The sequence below is a fragment of the Chinchilla lanigera genome, unplaced genomic scaffold (genome assembly GCF_000276665.1).
Source record: "Chinchilla lanigera isolate Chin_1 unplaced genomic scaffold, ChiLan1.0 scaffold00002, whole genome shotgun sequence".
Classification (NCBI taxonomy): domain Eukaryota; kingdom Metazoa; phylum Chordata; class Mammalia; order Rodentia; family Chinchillidae; genus Chinchilla; species Chinchilla lanigera.
This window is the reverse complement of record NW_004955403.1, coordinates 51,519,586-51,536,069: the sequence shown is the minus strand read 5'-3', so window position 1 is coordinate 51,536,069 and position 16,484 is coordinate 51,519,586. Positions and strand designations below refer to the sequence as shown.

Here is a 16,484-nt window from a genome sequence, read left to right as displayed (position 1 = left end):
CCGGAGCCGCGCCCCGCGCGGGACCAGGTCCTGCGCACCGCGGTGGCCCGCGCCCGGCCCGGCCCTCGGCTCGCCTTTCCACTTTACTTAACTTCGACCTGCGTGGCCCGGGGGGGCTGGGGTTCCTGCGCTTTACTTGGCGCTGGGTGAAAGCGATGGCTTTCTCCTTCCAGTGTTTGGACTGTCGAGAAGTTTTTGCTTTTGCTCGAAGTCATATTCGTCATCTCAACAATAAATAGTTTAGGTGCCAAGATTCTTGTGAAACTGTATCGTTCAGACATTCTCTTGAAGTCTGTAGGGAGGACAGAGAAAGCAGATAAAAACCGAGACCTCTTAAATCATCTTTCTGCAGCCCGGTGGACTGGAGTCCAAGTCAGGAGTTTGTCTCGCCTTTGATACCTCACAGCGGCGTGGCAGGGCAGGTTTCATTAAATGAGATAATAGGTTTGGGAACAGGAGGTCTGGTTATTGGGATCGCTGTTTCAGTCCCAGGAGATGACTTTGCACGTGAAAAGACTCCAGACTAATTCGAACCATTTTAAATACCAGAATCATTTTCTAAACTGTTCCAAATCAAGCATTTCCTTTTCTGTAGGACTTACAGGTGGTTTTTCTTCTCCTTGCTCTTTTTTTTTTTTTGTATACTGAGCATTGCAATCTACAGATCAACCAATTGCCTAGGCTTAGTTTGTCCCTCTATTGGAAGTTGGTTTCTGTCTTTACTCTTAAGACTTGGTTTGCGCACCTGTTGCTCCTTGGGCTGCCTTCAGGCTTTCAGGTGAGTTTTTCCCAAAGGGCCGGGCTCAGAAAAACCGAAATAACTTCAGCGGAACTCTGAAAGCTTTCAGAAGCCTTCGTTTTTAAATATCCAGACGTCACTAAGTTCACTTCAAGTTAATCATGATCGTTCCTGATTTAAACAAAACAAAACAAAACAAAACACCCAGGCCAAGTGGAACACAACTTATCTGATTCTGAAAGATGGATTCAGCACATTCTTAAAAGTTCCTTCACACAAAAAAACTTGGAAATGTCACAGCTAAAAAGAGGCAGCTAATCAACCACAAAAACGACTTAGATATTTAGAGCCCTTCCCTCTTCCCCTCCATGTCTGCCATTGATTGTAGGGTTTTGGGGGTGTTACTGTAACGTTAACCCCCCCACCTCCATACTGGGACTGAACCCAGGGCCTTACACATGTGTGCTCTTGTTTTACCACTGAGCCTCATATCCAGCCTTTTTATTTTTTATTTTGAGGTAAGCTCTCCCTAAATTGCCCAGGCTGGCTTCCTTTAAGCCCTTGTCCTCCTGCCTTAGCCTCTCAAGTACCTGAGATCACAGGTGTGCACCTGCTTCCTGCTCCTTGTTATTTTTTAATTGCCATTGATAACATTGTAATAGTGGCCAATGGTAGAGTTTTGAGGCATACACAGAATAATAATTTCAGCTGTGGAGTGAAGTTATCTGTTCCTTGGCTTGAACTCACATTATCATCATCATCATCATCATCATCATTTTTTGTCTTTTTGAGGCAGGATTTCACTGTGCAGTTCAGACTGGTCTTGAACTCACTTTGTAACCCTTGAACTCTTGGCCATCCTCCTGCTTCAGCCTCCTTTGTGCTGAGATTACTGGTGTACACCACCATGCCTGGCTTGAAGTCACTTTAAAATGATTGTTTATACATAGGTTCCATTATCCTGTAAATAGAAGTGCATTATTTGTGGTAAACAGTTTCCTCAGTTCTTTGTGGCTTCTCTTAACCCTCACTTACATTTCTTTCCTTTTTTTTGAGACAGGGTTTTGCTATGCAGTTCAGGCTGGCCTTGAACTTACTTTGTACCCTGGGTTGGCCTCAAACTCACAGTGATCCTCCTGCCTCAGCCTCCCAAGTGCTGGGATTATAGGCCTGTGCCACACTCCCGGCTTCACTTACATTTCTTGACATGCACGTGGGCTTCTTTTTTCAGTGATCACCGCAGATAGTTAAACTACATGAAGCAGTTGTTTACATAAATGTAAAGGTATTATGGAATATACTACAATGTAGTGGAATCTTAGGGCCAGTGATTTTTAGTTGGCACCTACTATTCATTTAAAAAGGCCAAAACGAAATAATAGTCCTTTCCAATAATTTTGGAAAGGAGCGTATTACTTTGAAGAGTTATTGCTTCTGGGAAAACTAATGTATTAAGTAATAGCATGTAATTATGGCAGATGAACTTTATACCTGGTTGTTCCTGTCAGAGCGAATAAGTGCAGCAAGTAGCCTGACTAATCACACACGAAGACAAGGTGAGATTGTAGCATGGGGTGAGATGTAGTTTTGCTTATGGACTTTCCTATTTCGAGTCATATTAGCCATCTTTTTAGAAAAGTTTGAGGATTTCCAGAAACCTTTGGTGTGTCATTAAGTTCTGGTTAGGTGTTTGAGTTTTTTGAAGTGGTTGTTTTTCGTTTTTTGTTTTTTTTTGCCTTTTTGAGACAGGGTTTCACTGTGCAGTTCAGGCTGGTCTTGAACTCCCTATGCAGCCTAGGCTGGCCTCGAACTTGGAGTGATCCTCCTGCCTCAGCCTCCCAAGTTCTGGGATTACAGGTGTATGCCACCACACCTGGCTATTTTGAAGTGCTTTTTTTTTTTTTTTTATTTAATATTTGTTATGGAAGTGTTTCAGTTTTTCTGCTAAACTGTAGATTTGGGAAACTTAGTACGTAAATGTTAAGGTTAGGCCCTACTTCAGTAATACCAAGAATTATAAAGGTTCCTTTGTCAAGAATATTTTTGTATTTATGCATTGTAACCTACTAACAAAACAATCAAAAAATAGAAAGGAAAACAGTCTCCTGACAAGTTGTCTTATTTTCATTCTAATCTGTGTTCACACGCATATGTAATTTTGCATAGTTTTAATGTTACGAGCTTTATTTTTGCTTTTCTTCTGAAAGATGAAGCTAAATGGGCACATTTCTTGTCATAAGACCTTGAAGTTCTGTTTGCAGGTGCCATTATTCCTGTTGTCTTTGGGTCTGTACAGCTCAGCAGAGAATCGGGTCTGTGTCCACGTTCTAGGCGGGGCACCTGTTCAGCACTGTTAACCAATCTGATCATTAAAAGAGCTGAAAGTTTTATGAGCATATCCGACATTATTAGTTGGATCAGCAGCAACACAATCCTTTTCAGGAATTTGACGTTTTATAACTTTAGGTGGTTTAAAAATATTTAATTGGCAAGTGAACATTTACTGACTGCCAGGTTTCTAGCCTTGTGTGTATAGATGGCTTGAGATCTTCACTCGAGAGGCTGCCCTTGTTTTAATATGCATAAGACTGACTGTCAAAATAAATAAGTTATATAAAACGTGTTTGGAAAATACCTTTGCCTAAGGGAGTGAAACAGAAAATTACATTAGAAATTGAGTGAGAGAGAAAAAGCGAAATGGATTGCTTCGGGTGTTAGGGAGCGTGGACAACACATTGATTTTAGCAGGTACTTCAGAGGAGTTTCCTTTGCATTTTGCAATTCTTGATGCAGTGAAAGACACAGTGTATGTAATCATGTCAGATAGAGTCAGTGCTTTGGTAAATCATAGCCTGGTATCTCAGTGAAGGAATTGTGATGCATTTGGTTCTTTTCCAGTACCAGAAATCGAACTCACGATCTTGCGCTTGCCAGGCAGGTGCTGTGCCGCTGAGCTAAATCCCCAGCCCCTGTGATGCAGTCATTAAAAGGGAGGATCAAAACTGTAACAGGGAAGACTTTCTGTTTTTTTTTCAAAGGAGAGGTTTGTTTTAACTTGTGAGGAAGACTTTTTTGTGTCAGTGGGAAAAGCAGAATGAAATAATATGTGTAATTACAGTTGAATCTAGTGGGTCAGAGCTAGAAAGAATCCTGAAAAAATGAAGTTGTCGTTCAGAGGGTTTTATTTGCTAAGAGCCTGCTTAGTATTGCCTGGTGTTATCATATTCAATTTTTTTTGTTTGTTTTTGTTTTTTTTCCAGTACCAGGAATCAAACTCATGACCTTGCGCTTGCCAGGCAGGTGCTGTGCCGCTGAGCTAAATCCCCAGCCCCTATATTCAGTTTCTTAAAGTGTGCTTTAGAGCTGAGAATATAGCTGGGTGGTAGAGGTCTTGCCTTGCCTGTGTAAGGCCTTGGGTTCGATCCCCAGCACCAAAGAAAAGGTGTGCTTTAGGGCCCATGCTTACAAGGAAGTGACTGTCCTGTGCAGAGATAAGATGGAAAGGTAAACAGCTGTAGCAGACTGCTGGCTATTAAGTGCCGGGTGAGTGACAGGAAAGTATAGGAATTTTGAGGCAGAAAGGCTCTCTGGAGGCCAGGTGATTAGGAAAGACTCTGCTGAGGGACGATGTATGGACAAAAGGCTTCCAGGGAAGTGTGATTTGAGCGGTCAGGTGGTGAGCCTGGAGGAGGACCAGTGGCCTGGGAGCAGAGCACAGGGCAGGAATGAGCCCGGTGTGCTTAGGCAGCAAAGACCAGATTCACCTGGCTGGAGGGGGGATTCCATAAGGTTGCCTGGAGAAGGACAGATTGTGAAAGGCTGGGGGAACTGCAGGAAGTCTGGGATCCTAGGCCAGAAGTGTGGCTTCAGGTGGCTGGCTGGCTGGCTGGTTGGTCCATGCAGTTTGTTCAGCCTTTTAGAAACTTGTGTGAACACATACATGAAAAATTGCCACATCTGACTCCTGCCATAGCTGGGCCGGATTTTAAAAAGACATGGTAAAAATGAAGTTGTATGAATAAGGAGTTGAAGGGGGCCTTCAACTCCTTATCATACTCCTTATCAAAATCAAGTAAACTGTCCCGAATCAAAAGATCTAGGTAATGGTGCACGTCTGTAATCCCAGTATTCGGAAGGCTGAGGCAGGAGGATCACTGTGAATGAGTTCAAGGTCAGCCTGGGTTACATAGTGAGACCCGTTCTCAAAAAAAAGGTAAAACTGAGCAAGTAAGAGGAGACTTGGGACCCTACTGTTAGTGAGGAAAAAGGCTGTCCTTAGGCAGTGATGGGGCAGGGGAAGGCAGTTTTGACCCTGGGGCCATCGGAGGTTCTATAGCATTTTGGAGATCACTGAGATGTGTGGAGTTAAGGATGACTGTGTATGGAAATTTTTGAGTATTTGGTGAAACAGAAGATACTTGTTTTACTAGTGCCTGCTTCACATGCTAATGCTGAGTGAGACACACATCCACTGTGACATTGTTTCCGCTGTCAAGTCAGTGACTGAAATTTGGAACTGTGGATTTAGAGCCGGAGGCTTTCTGGGGTAGTACAACTTCATAAGACACAGTTTTGTTGAAATTGGCATTCACTTTTGCCTGATCACTTCTGTACAGCAATGACTAATGCCTGACTTTTCCACTCCTTAAATTCTGAGGTGGAAGAAACCACTGACCAACTATTACTTAGGGAGATGAATTGAGTTGTGTGTTCGAATGGAAATGGGTTTATTGATCTCTGGGCTTGCTGATTGGTTCGTTCCCCTTGTACGGAGCAGAGCATGTTGTTTTAAAATAATTGGCAAAGGCGAGTAGCAAGCTCTCTGGGGAAGTGTACAAGATGGATCCACGGGACACAGATCATGGCATAATGGTGCCAGGCTTTCTCCCTCAGAAGCTCAGGAGTGGTTTAGAAAATGATGTGCATCAGCCCACCCATTCAACAGTGTTGACTAAAGAAAAAGTGTGAACTTGTGATCTGCTTTCTCCTTATTCTTCTTTGACTTCCTCCTCCTCTTCGTCTGCATTTTTTTTGCCGTGCCTGGGATCAAACTCGGGGAGAGACGATCCCAGGTCCTCCCATATGTTGGACATGTGCCCTGCCACCCATCTAATCCTCAGCCCCTGTAGCTACTTTTGTGGAGAACTTTCTTTTTCTCTCTCTTTTCTTTTTTTTTTTTTTTTGGCTGGTGATTGAACTCAGGACCTCTCATGCTAAGCATAGTCTCTCCCACTGAGCTACCCATCCCAGCACCAAGAGCTTTCTATTTGTGAGCTGCAGAGGTCAGTGCTTTTTATATTTTTCCTTATCTTATTCCTCAAACCACACTTTCAAAGGTAGTTGTAGAATTTCTATTTACTACAATCCCAGAGAGGTTAATTAACATTCCTAAGATTACATAACCAGTATTTTGGAGCCTGCCATCAAAGCCTGTGCTTTTACTACTGTATTGGACATGATGATTTTTCAAGGGAGCTGGCAGTCATAAGAGGTGCAGAATGTCCTAAAAGAGCAAGTCCTGAACTTTGGAGGAGCTCATAGTTGTGTTGGTAATAAGAGACACGCATGGTGAGAACATAGGTGTACAGTTTTGTGTGTTATGAACTAAAGAAGAGGGACTAGGATTCGAGAATGGCAGAGAAGGCAGCACGAACAGTGCCTTGCCTCCAGGTTCCACAGGGGTGATGGGGATGATGGCCGACACTGAAAATGTAGTGGGTTTGGGTTGTGTCAGAGGAACATCGCGTTTGCAGAATCTGCGGCGGAGGTTCTGATTTATGTGGCCCTGTGAGTGCTGGTGTCACTGAGTTGAGAAGTATAGGAGAGGTAGTTTCAGGGTAGCGATGTGGGACATGATGAGTCTTGATAGTCTTTCGTGCTCTGGTGCCATGTACCATGACTTTAACTATGACTAAGGTACAGTGTGTGCCTGGGGAAAACTCAGCAGGTGGATCTAGAAGGTTTTCGTGCATATGAATCTGACACAGCGGGACTCGGCGTACGTGGTGTTTGGGAGCCAGTACTGTAGGAAGATAGAGCTTCACAGTAGGGCGCATGTGAGGGAGGAAGTCTGAGGCCGGGAAAGAGGGGCACACTTGGGAAAATCAGGTGAAAGTAATGTGGAAAGCGAGGAGAGCCAAATGTGTCCGTGAATGAGCGCTTAGCACACAGGTGTCACGGGGCGGCTAGTACGATTACCGTAGAACTGTGTCCAGTAGCCTTGGCTTCATGGCGTTTGATGGTAATTTTCAGAGTAATCTCAAGTGAGTGAATGAATCGGGCAGGGCATTGGCAGTGGGCTGGTGAGTAACTGTCTGCCCACAGGGAGGAGTGAGTCTCTGTGAATGTTCCTGCAGGAAGCTCCACTTGGTGTTGTTGTTTTTTTGTTTTGTTTTGTTTTTTTTCCGGTACTGGGAATCAAACTCAGGACGTTGCGCTTGCCAGGCAGGCGCTGTGCCGCTGAGCTAAATCCCCAGCCCCAGGAAACTCCACTTGGAAGGCAAGGGTAAGGAGTAGTTTCTAGAGGTGCAGGTAGCTAGCACCAGGTCCTTCTAATTTTTAATTTTCTAATTTTTTTTTTAATCTGGGGAGATGTCTGAGCTCTGTTACATGCGGAGTCAGTAGAGGGATATTTTTGAATATAGGAGGTAGAGAGCAATTGTAATAGGAAAGCCCTGGACTGCTTAATTTTCTTAATGAGGCAGAATGTGAGGTAATTGAAAGTAAGCAGAAGTAGGAGAGCCAGGATTTTCAGAGTAGTTGGTGTATAGATATGTGGTTGAAGAGCTCTAAACATGAGGGCAGTAGAGTCATTCTCAGTTTTTTTCTCTTTTCTTCTTCTTTTTCCTGGAGATGGGGTTTTAATGTGCTTCCCAGACTGGCCCCAAACTCCCGGACTCCTGCCTTAACTTTGTGGGTAGCTAGGGCTGTAGGCGTGGCCCACTATGCCCGGCACTTCTTTTATTAAATACAACTCGCATACCAAAACGGTACGACCAGTGGCCTTTGCTGTACTCACAGAGTAGTGCAGCCGTTACCACTGTGTTATTCAGAACATTTTCAGCACCTCAAGGAGAACCCTACACCTTTCGGCAGTCGTTCTCCATCCCCCTTCCCGTAGCCCCTAGTAGTCACTAACCTTTCTGTCTATGGATTCACCTATTCTGGCATTTCATAGAAACGCAATCATGCAACGTGTAGACTTTTGTATCTGGCTTCTTTCACTTGGCATAAGACATTTAGTGTTTAATCCATGTAGCATGAATCAGTGCTTCATTCTTTTTATGTCTGAATTACACAGTGTTCCATTAATGGATATGTCGTATTTTATTCATCCATTTATCAGTTGTTGGGCATTTGTCTTGTTCTAGCTTCTGGCCATAGTGAATACTGCTGCTATGAACATTTTGTACAGTGTTTATCTAGACATTTGGTTTCATTTTTCTTGGCTGTGCATATGGCTAGGAGTGGAATTGCTCAGTCATAGTACCTCTAGCTTTAGGAACTGTTAAACTGTCTCCACAGTGACTTCTTCATTTTACATTCTCACCAGCAGTGTCTGAAGGTTCTTGTTTCTGTCAGTCCTTAGTGACACTTGTTATTATTACCCCCTCCTCCATCATTTTCACTTCTAGGGATTGAACCCAGGGCCGCTGAGCCATACCTCCCATGCCTTTTTTGATTATTACCAACCTAGTGGGTATGAAATGGTATTTCTCTGATGGAAAATAACGTTGAGCTGGGCGTGGTGGCGCATGCCTGTAATTCCAGTACTCTGGCTGAGGCAGGAGGATCGTTGGGAGTTCGAGGCCAACCTGGGCTACAAAGTGAGCTCAAGGCCAGCCTGAACTGCATAGTGAGACCCTTGTCTCAAAAAAGACACACACACGCGCGCACACACACACACACACACACACACACACGAAAGCAAATAATGTTGAGCATTTACTGTTGAGTTGTAAATATATGTATATTTTTCTGAGTACTGGAAATTGAACCCAGGGCCATTATACTGAGCTACATCCCGAGCTCTTCATTGTTTTGAGATGGTGTCTTGCTAAGTTGTCCAGGCTGAGCTCAAACTTGTGATTCTCCTCCCTCAGCTTCCCGAGCGATGGGATTACAAGTGTGCACCACTGTGCCTGGCTCTGGAGGTTTTGAATGTAATGTGAAGTTGGGGTCCTACTTTACTCTTTTGCCTGTGAGCATTCAGTTGTCCCAGGATTGTTTGTTGAAATGATTATTTCCTTCATTCGATTATCTTGGCATCTTTATTAGCTGACCATAAATTTGACTCGTATTTCTAAACTATTTTCTAGAATCTGAATTCCTTTGATCTGTATATCTTTCTATCTTTGTAATAGTGCAACATTCTCTCCTCTAGCCTTTTCTTTTTAAGATTTTTTTTCTATCCTGGTTCTATCTTACCAGTCTTTGTTTTAATTTAATTTAGCTCCATTTTGGTGGTGCTGGGTGTTATACCCAGTGCCTTGTGCATACTAGGCAAGTGTTCTACCACTGAGCTACATCCTAGGCCCTGTCCTGTGAGTTTCACAATGCGTATTTCCTAGCCCTCTGAGGTTGACTAGTTTCGTGAATGCATATATTTGGGTTATAATGGTTATTTTTCATGCTGTCATTTCTCTTCCCCTTATTTGGCATCCCATCCTGTATCTCTTTTATTCCTTCATTCTTCAGTCATATTAGAAGTCAGTGCATTTGTTTCGATTTTTTGAGAGAAGGTCTTGCTATATAATCCAGGCTGGCCTTGGACAAAACTATGTAACCCAGGCTGGCCTTGAGCTCACGGCAATCCTCTTGCCTCAGCCTCCCGAGTGCTGGGATTACAGGTGTGAGCCACTATGCCTGGCTCCTCAGTTATATTTTTACCTGTATTTATTGAATAGACATCCATGTTTACTGGTGAAGAGTAAAGGTAATGGTTAGAGTGTACATATTTCTCTAGAAAGCAAAAGACCAACTTCCATGGTACCACCTAGTTCTTAATCCTCTTGAGTCTGTGGGCCTCAGTAAACAGAAGGATCTGAGGACTGACAAGGGAAGAGGTTGAGCCATGTTCCCTGTTCTGCCAGTGAGAACATTACCGATCGGAGAAACAAGTCCTTCGCGCCTGAATTGTTAGTGAGTGCTTTACTTATGTGAGCATGCACAGACATGAAAGTATTGGATGGGTAACACATTACTTGAAAATTGGGCTTTATATGGATGCAAATTTTTTTTTTTTTCTTCTTTTTGAGACACTTTCGCTATGCAGTTCAGGCTGGTCTTGAGCTCACTTTGTAGCCCAGGTTGGCCTCAAACTTGCAGTGATCCTCCTGCCTCAGCCTCCTGAGTGCTGGGATTGCAGGCATGCACCACCATGCCCAGCCAAACTTTGAAGTTTAATTAAAAAGTAAACCTTTCCATATAATTTATTCTCTTCCTTCTTAAAGTAGACCCTTATGAATTAAAAATAAGTTATAATTAGCCTTTTAGGAGCATAACTCTTGATAAAGGAAGGTGCATCTACATTGACAAAGGAAGGGTGGTAGATTTGGGTTTTTTTTTGGTACCAGGAATCAAACTCAGGACCTTGTGCTTGCCAGGCAGGCACTTGTGCCGCTGAACTATACTCCTGGCCTCTGGGTGGTAGATTTGGTTTGGAAATTATTACTAATTTTCTGGAGAACTGGAAGAGCTGATTACTAACTGGGCAGTTCAGTTACTTTACTCATACCACAGTGGTGCATTTTCCCAGATGGAACATGAATTATACAAGGCCAGGGCCTTGCCCAGGCCCTGCCCATGTTTTACTATGAAGTCATTGGGGTGCGAGCCATAGCCGATTTGCACATTGGAGAAAGACTTGTTTCAAGTTATTGCTCACTTTACAGGGTGACTAACATGCTGAATAAGCTGGGTTGTCAGCTGTTGGTATTTTAATAGTTATCATGAGAAATCTGACCTGGAAAGGCACCCTGTTTGGGAAATAGTGTGGACATTTAGTGTGTTACTAAATTTCTTCTATTTGTGTCTTTTTTTTAAAGGACTCATAGCTATCAAAGCATTCATAGTTCTGAGTACTATAAAACTTGATCAGTCATAACATAAACTTAAGAGTACTATTTAAAATCACTCTGGTTTTTAATTGATTTTCAGACATAGTATTAATTAAATCCCAATCTCATTACTTTAGGCTTCACTGTGAGTAAACTGTTGTCCCTGTGTTACTTATCATAATAATAAGTACCTGTGCTACTTTTATTATGGTAAAGTATATATAATGTAGTGTTTATGATTTTAGCCAGTTTTAAGTATGCAGTTTCTATTATGGTAAAGTATGAGTAACATAGCATTTATGATTTTAACCATTTTTAAGTGTACAGTTCTGTGGCATTAAGTAATTTCACATTATTGTGTCCCCCTCATCACCATCCATGTCTAGAACTTTTTCTGCCTTGCAAAACTGAAGCATCATAATCATCAGACACAGATTCTCCTGGGCAGACATGAACTCCCCATGCTCCCTTATCTGCAGCCACCATTCACTTTCTTTCTTTATGAATCTGGCTCCTCTGGGTGCCTCATGCAAGCTCAGGCAGTATTTTTCGTTTCATGACTAGCTTGTTTCACTTACCATTGTGTCTTGAGATTCATCCATATTGTGGCAATTGCCAGAATTTCTTTCCTTTTTTTTTTTTTAAAGGTTTCAAATATTTATTGTTGATCTATTAGTGCTGATCACAGAAAAAGATTTAAGATTCTGATTAAGTATATTCCACTGTCCAACCAATGGTATTTTTTAAGCTTGATACAGTGGTACTGTCTTGACCATGATAAAGAGGGTATCTTATGACCTTCGAGAGGGTAAATGTGCTGCAGCTCATGCGCGACTTCTTACGGTCCCAGCTTGGTCCTCCTCCAGTGTCTCCTCTTGGAGTTGTACCTGATTTTATGACCAGTCTTCACCCAAATCCATTGAGGAATGCGACGATGCTGCCTTTGCTTCTTGGCTAGGGATCTTCTGATTCTGCAAGTCTTGTGAGAAGACATGGTTAGGCTCGGAGGCAAGAGCCACGCACTCAATGGTGGCCCAAAGCAGAAGAGCTCTTTCCTTTTTAAATCTGACTAATGCTGCAGAGTATGTATATACCAGATTTTGTTTATCCATTCAGCAGTGGACAGTTGGGCCACTTCCATCTCCGAAGACTGTGAATAATGCTGCTGCAAACATGGGTGTACTTGGTGCTCTTTTTACAAGGCAGTAAGTGAACAGAGCTAGTTTCTTATCTTTCTAATCTTGGTATTGTTCTGAACTCAGAGGAAGATGTTTATCCTTAGATTTTTGCTAGGTGGTGGTTTTTGTTTTTGATGTTTTCTTTAGATGAAATATAAGGCCTAAATTTGTAAGTCCGTTTTATCACCACATTGCTTTCTAGTCAATATAGAATAAATTTTGAGTGGAGAGTGTGTTATAGTTAGAATATTGAAACAATACAATTTAATTCAGCCATCTAGTATGGTTTGAGGCTACATTAGCTGTAATATTAAAATGCTTTCCATACATCTGACCCTTATACTGTTTTCAAATCTGTGTGTATTTGTTTATTTTGTTGTACTGAAGATTGAATCCAAGACCTTTAATCTGAGCTATAGCCTAAACCCTTTTATATTTTTTGAGATTGAGTCTGTCTAAATTGTCCAGGCTGGGCTTGAATTTATCATCTTCCTGCATCAGCTTCCAGAGTGTTGGGATTACAGGTGTCCACCATGACACACCTGGCTTGGCTATGTTTATTTGCGTTTTTGTGCGTTCTAGATGTTCTGCCTTTCTGTGTTCGGGTTTTTTGTTTTGTTTTGTTTTCTTTTCTTTTTTTGAGACAGAGTCTTTTTGTGCAGTTCAGGCTGACCTTGAGCTCACTTTGTAGCCCAGGCAGATCTTGAACTCGCAATGGTCCTCCTCCCTTAGCCTCCCGAGTGCTGAGATTACAGGTGGGGGCCACCACACCTGGCTTCTGTGTTCTGTTTTTAAACAGTCTCATGGTGGAGAACCCTTTTCTAAAATTTAAATATCTATCTCAGTCCATAGAGGGTAGGAATTTTGTTTCACAAACGATGAGCTATGGTTGTTTATATATTAAAGATCTTTGGTGGGTGTTAGAGGTATGAACTTGTTAGATGTATTAGTTATTAGGTGGTTTTTTGCATGTGGAGGATTTTTAAGGCTGGTCATCATACTGTGTAATGCTTCCAAATTATTAGTTGTATTTGATGACCACATGGTGGGGGTGGCGTGACGGAGGAGCTATGAAAGAGGACACAGAAGAAGTAGACACACATGTTGAGGGAAAACGTTTGGATTTCTTTTCACTCAAGATATTTGATTTACATTCAGGTTACCAAGCTACATTCTCATAAAACTAAACCTGCACCTCCTCTGCTCTGACTAAACATTCTTGCATGAAACTAACAGCTGACTTTGTGGTGGGTAGTGAGATACTAGAGTGTGAGTCACAGAATTTCCGGAGAGTTGCCAATGAATTTATGTGTAACATAGATTTCCCTGTAAGGGGCCAGATAGTACAATATGGTTAATATTAGCAAATTAAGATGATTGCATACTTTATAGGGCCTTGAGCCCAAGGAAGCAAGGCGATAATTGCACAGTGGAAAAGAAGCTGCGGTGTGGCTGAGACTCTTTGCAGCCTTTCTGTGATGGTCTGGAGCTGATGTAAACACAGAGCATTAGAAAGAGATTTTAAGGCTGGCTGACCACAGCAGAACACACCCTGTAGTTGCCTTTTGAGGGTGGTTAGTCTTCCCCGCCTAGGTGACGCTCTAAAGGTTTCCTTTCAGCTCTTGGCTGCGGATGCCTAGGTAAGTGGTAGAGCACTTGGCTAGCATGTGTGCGGCCCTGGGTACGATATCCTGTGCTAGAAAGAAAATTAGATCTTGGCACATGCTTGTAATCATAGCTACTGAGGAGTTCAGGCAGGAGGGTCGTAAGTTCAAGACCAGCCTAGGCAACTTAGTGAAATCCTGTCTCAAGGAAAAAAAACAAAGGGCTAGGGATAAAGTTCAGTGATAAAGTGTGTCTCTTGGTTCCATCCCTATTACCACAAAAACAAAACAAATAGAAAACACTCCCTTTGCTTAAAAACGTATTGGCTAGAAGAAATACTAACTTCTTTGTATTTCTAGAATGTGTCCTTGAGAATAAAGTAGAACAACTAAGGGCCAGGGATATAGCCCAGCAATACAGCACCTGCCTGGCAAGCGCAAGGTTGTGAGTTCAGTACCCGCCGCCCCCCAAATCACTCACACACACACACACACACACACACACACAGAAAAGCTGATAATAAAAAAGTTAAATTGTGGCCAGCAGAGAGAGGGGCATATTTGTTTTTTGTTTTGCATTTGTTATGTAAGTTCAGATGGATTTTTAAAGTTACCTTTCCTAACAGTGGAAATACTTTACAATGACTATGACATTGACATTTGGCCAAGGTTCTTTGGGAAACACAAATGACTCCTTTCCTCAGACCTTATCTTTTGGCAGTGGAGAGAAGGTGAACAGAAACAGTTTCATACTTTGGATCACACAAGTAGAAGGATATGAAAATATGAGAACAGAAATATGCTTTCTTAAATAGCTGTATTGAGATATAACTCAAATTCATGAAATGCATCCTGTTCATTGTTTTTAAGCTCACAGGTGTACAGCCATCAGCACAATCAGTTTTAGAACATTTTCATCACCTTCAAAAGAAAACTTCACCCTGTACCAGTTATTCCTGTGCACTAAACAACCATTCATCTCCTCTCCATTTTTCTAGATTTCCCTTTCTGGGGCCTTTCAACTCAGTGGAATTACATGATACATGGTCTGTTGTGACTGGCCTTTTTCCTTAGTGCAAGCATCATCCAAGGTGTAGTTGTATCATTCCATCATTTTTATTCCTGGTCAGTGTTTCATTCTATGGACATACCCTATTTATCCATTCATTTCTTTTCTTTTTTTTCTTTTTGAGACAAGGTCTCGCTATGCAGTTCAGGCTGGCCTTGAGCTCACTTTGTAGCCCAGGCTGATCTTGAACTAGCAATGATCCTCCTACCTCAGCCTCCCGAATGCTGGGATTACAGGTGTGCGCCACCAAGCCCAGCTTGTCCATTCATTTCTTGACAGATGTCTGGGTCATTTCAGCTTCTTCAATTTTATCCCCCCAAATGTTGCTGTGAGCATTTTTGTATAGATTTTATATGGACAAAGTTGTCATTTCTCTTGAATACATGTCTAGGAGTAGAATTGCTGGATCCTATGGTAACTGTAACATCGCAGAAAAGCTTTTGGCTTGCCTGGGCCACAGTGAGTGAAGAATTGTCTTGGACTACATATAAAACACATAATTAGCTGGATGTGGTGGCGCAAGGCTGAGGCAGGAAGATTGTAAGTTTGGGACTAGCCTGGGCTACAAAGTGAGCTCAAGGCCAGCCTGAACTGCATAGGAAGACCCTGTCTCAAAAATACACACAAAAAACCCCAAACACTCATCATTAATGTGTATAAGTAAGAAAACTTCCTTTTAAAAATATTTTTATCATAACATTTTTAGTATTAGCAATGTTGTGTGTATAATTGTGACAGTATCATTGAACAAAAAAGTATTTGATACACTTTAGTACCTTCTGGAGCAAAGCTGCTAAGAAAGTATTTTAATTTGTTAAATTATTTTATGAACTAACATAGCCCACATTTAATAATTCAGTAAGAAAACTTACATGTCTTACCAGTAGGAACAATAAAGGTCTGTCTTCACAGGCGCACACGGAGGTAGGCAGGCTGAGCTACCGTGGTGGGTAATCTCTGTGTTGCTAGCCACATGGCACAGTGCCCTGGTACATGCTGGTTTGTTTCTCTTTGACTGTGAGTGGCAGGCAGGCATGGGAGGCACCACGAGCACCACACTGTGCCCTGCGTCACCACACTGTCACCTGCTCAGTCTGTGCTCAGGCACCCCACAGTGAAGCCATGAAACTGATTGCTAAAAATCACATCATAATGTGAAAAGTTTCCAAGTTTACAGACTAATGGGGCTACACTAGGGGCTGCACGCAGCTTATGAGCTGTGGGTTCTACACACTTGTGTCTGTTTTTTTTTTTTTTTTAAGTACTTGGGATTGAATCCAGGGTCTTCGTGCTAACCTGCATTCCCAGCCCTTTTTTTTATTTTGAAACAAGGTCTTGCTCAATTGCTAAATTACCCAGGCTGGACTCAAACTTGCAGTCTTCCTGCCTTAGCCTCCCAGAGTGCTGGGAATGCCTGCCTTTTGAGGAACTGCCAAGTTGTTTTCCAAAGGCCTTTTATATTCCTAACAATAATGCACTAAGGTAATAATTTCCCCACAAAATAACATTTGTATTTAATTATTTATGTATTTATGTATTTATTTATTTTCCTTCAGTACTGGGGATTGAACCCAGGGAGTACTGAGCTACATTCCAACCCTTTTTATTCTTTATTTTTACTTTGAGATAAAGTTTTGCTACGTTATCCAGGCTACCCTGGAACTTGTCCTCCTGCTTCAGTCTTCTGTGTATCTGGGATTACAGGCATGTACCACACCAAAAAAAAAAAAAAAAAGTTGGATGTCTTTGTTGAAGTCTAATAATTTTTTAAAATATATTTTGATAGAAGTCCTTTATAGATAAGTGATTTGCAAAAATTTTCTCAATTCTGTTCTC

General features: G+C 42.0%; 1 protein-coding gene and 1 pseudogene across 1 annotated transcript in view; one reads left to right on the top strand and one right to left on the bottom strand.

The window, feature by feature from the left end:
- Kif13b (kinesin family member 13B) overlaps window positions 1-16,484 on the top strand; it is a gene marked incomplete in the record, with an annotated part of 157,582 nt that overhangs the window by 440 nt on the left and 140,658 nt on the right.
- Window positions 11,636-11,791, bottom strand: LOC106148600 (annotated as a pseudogene).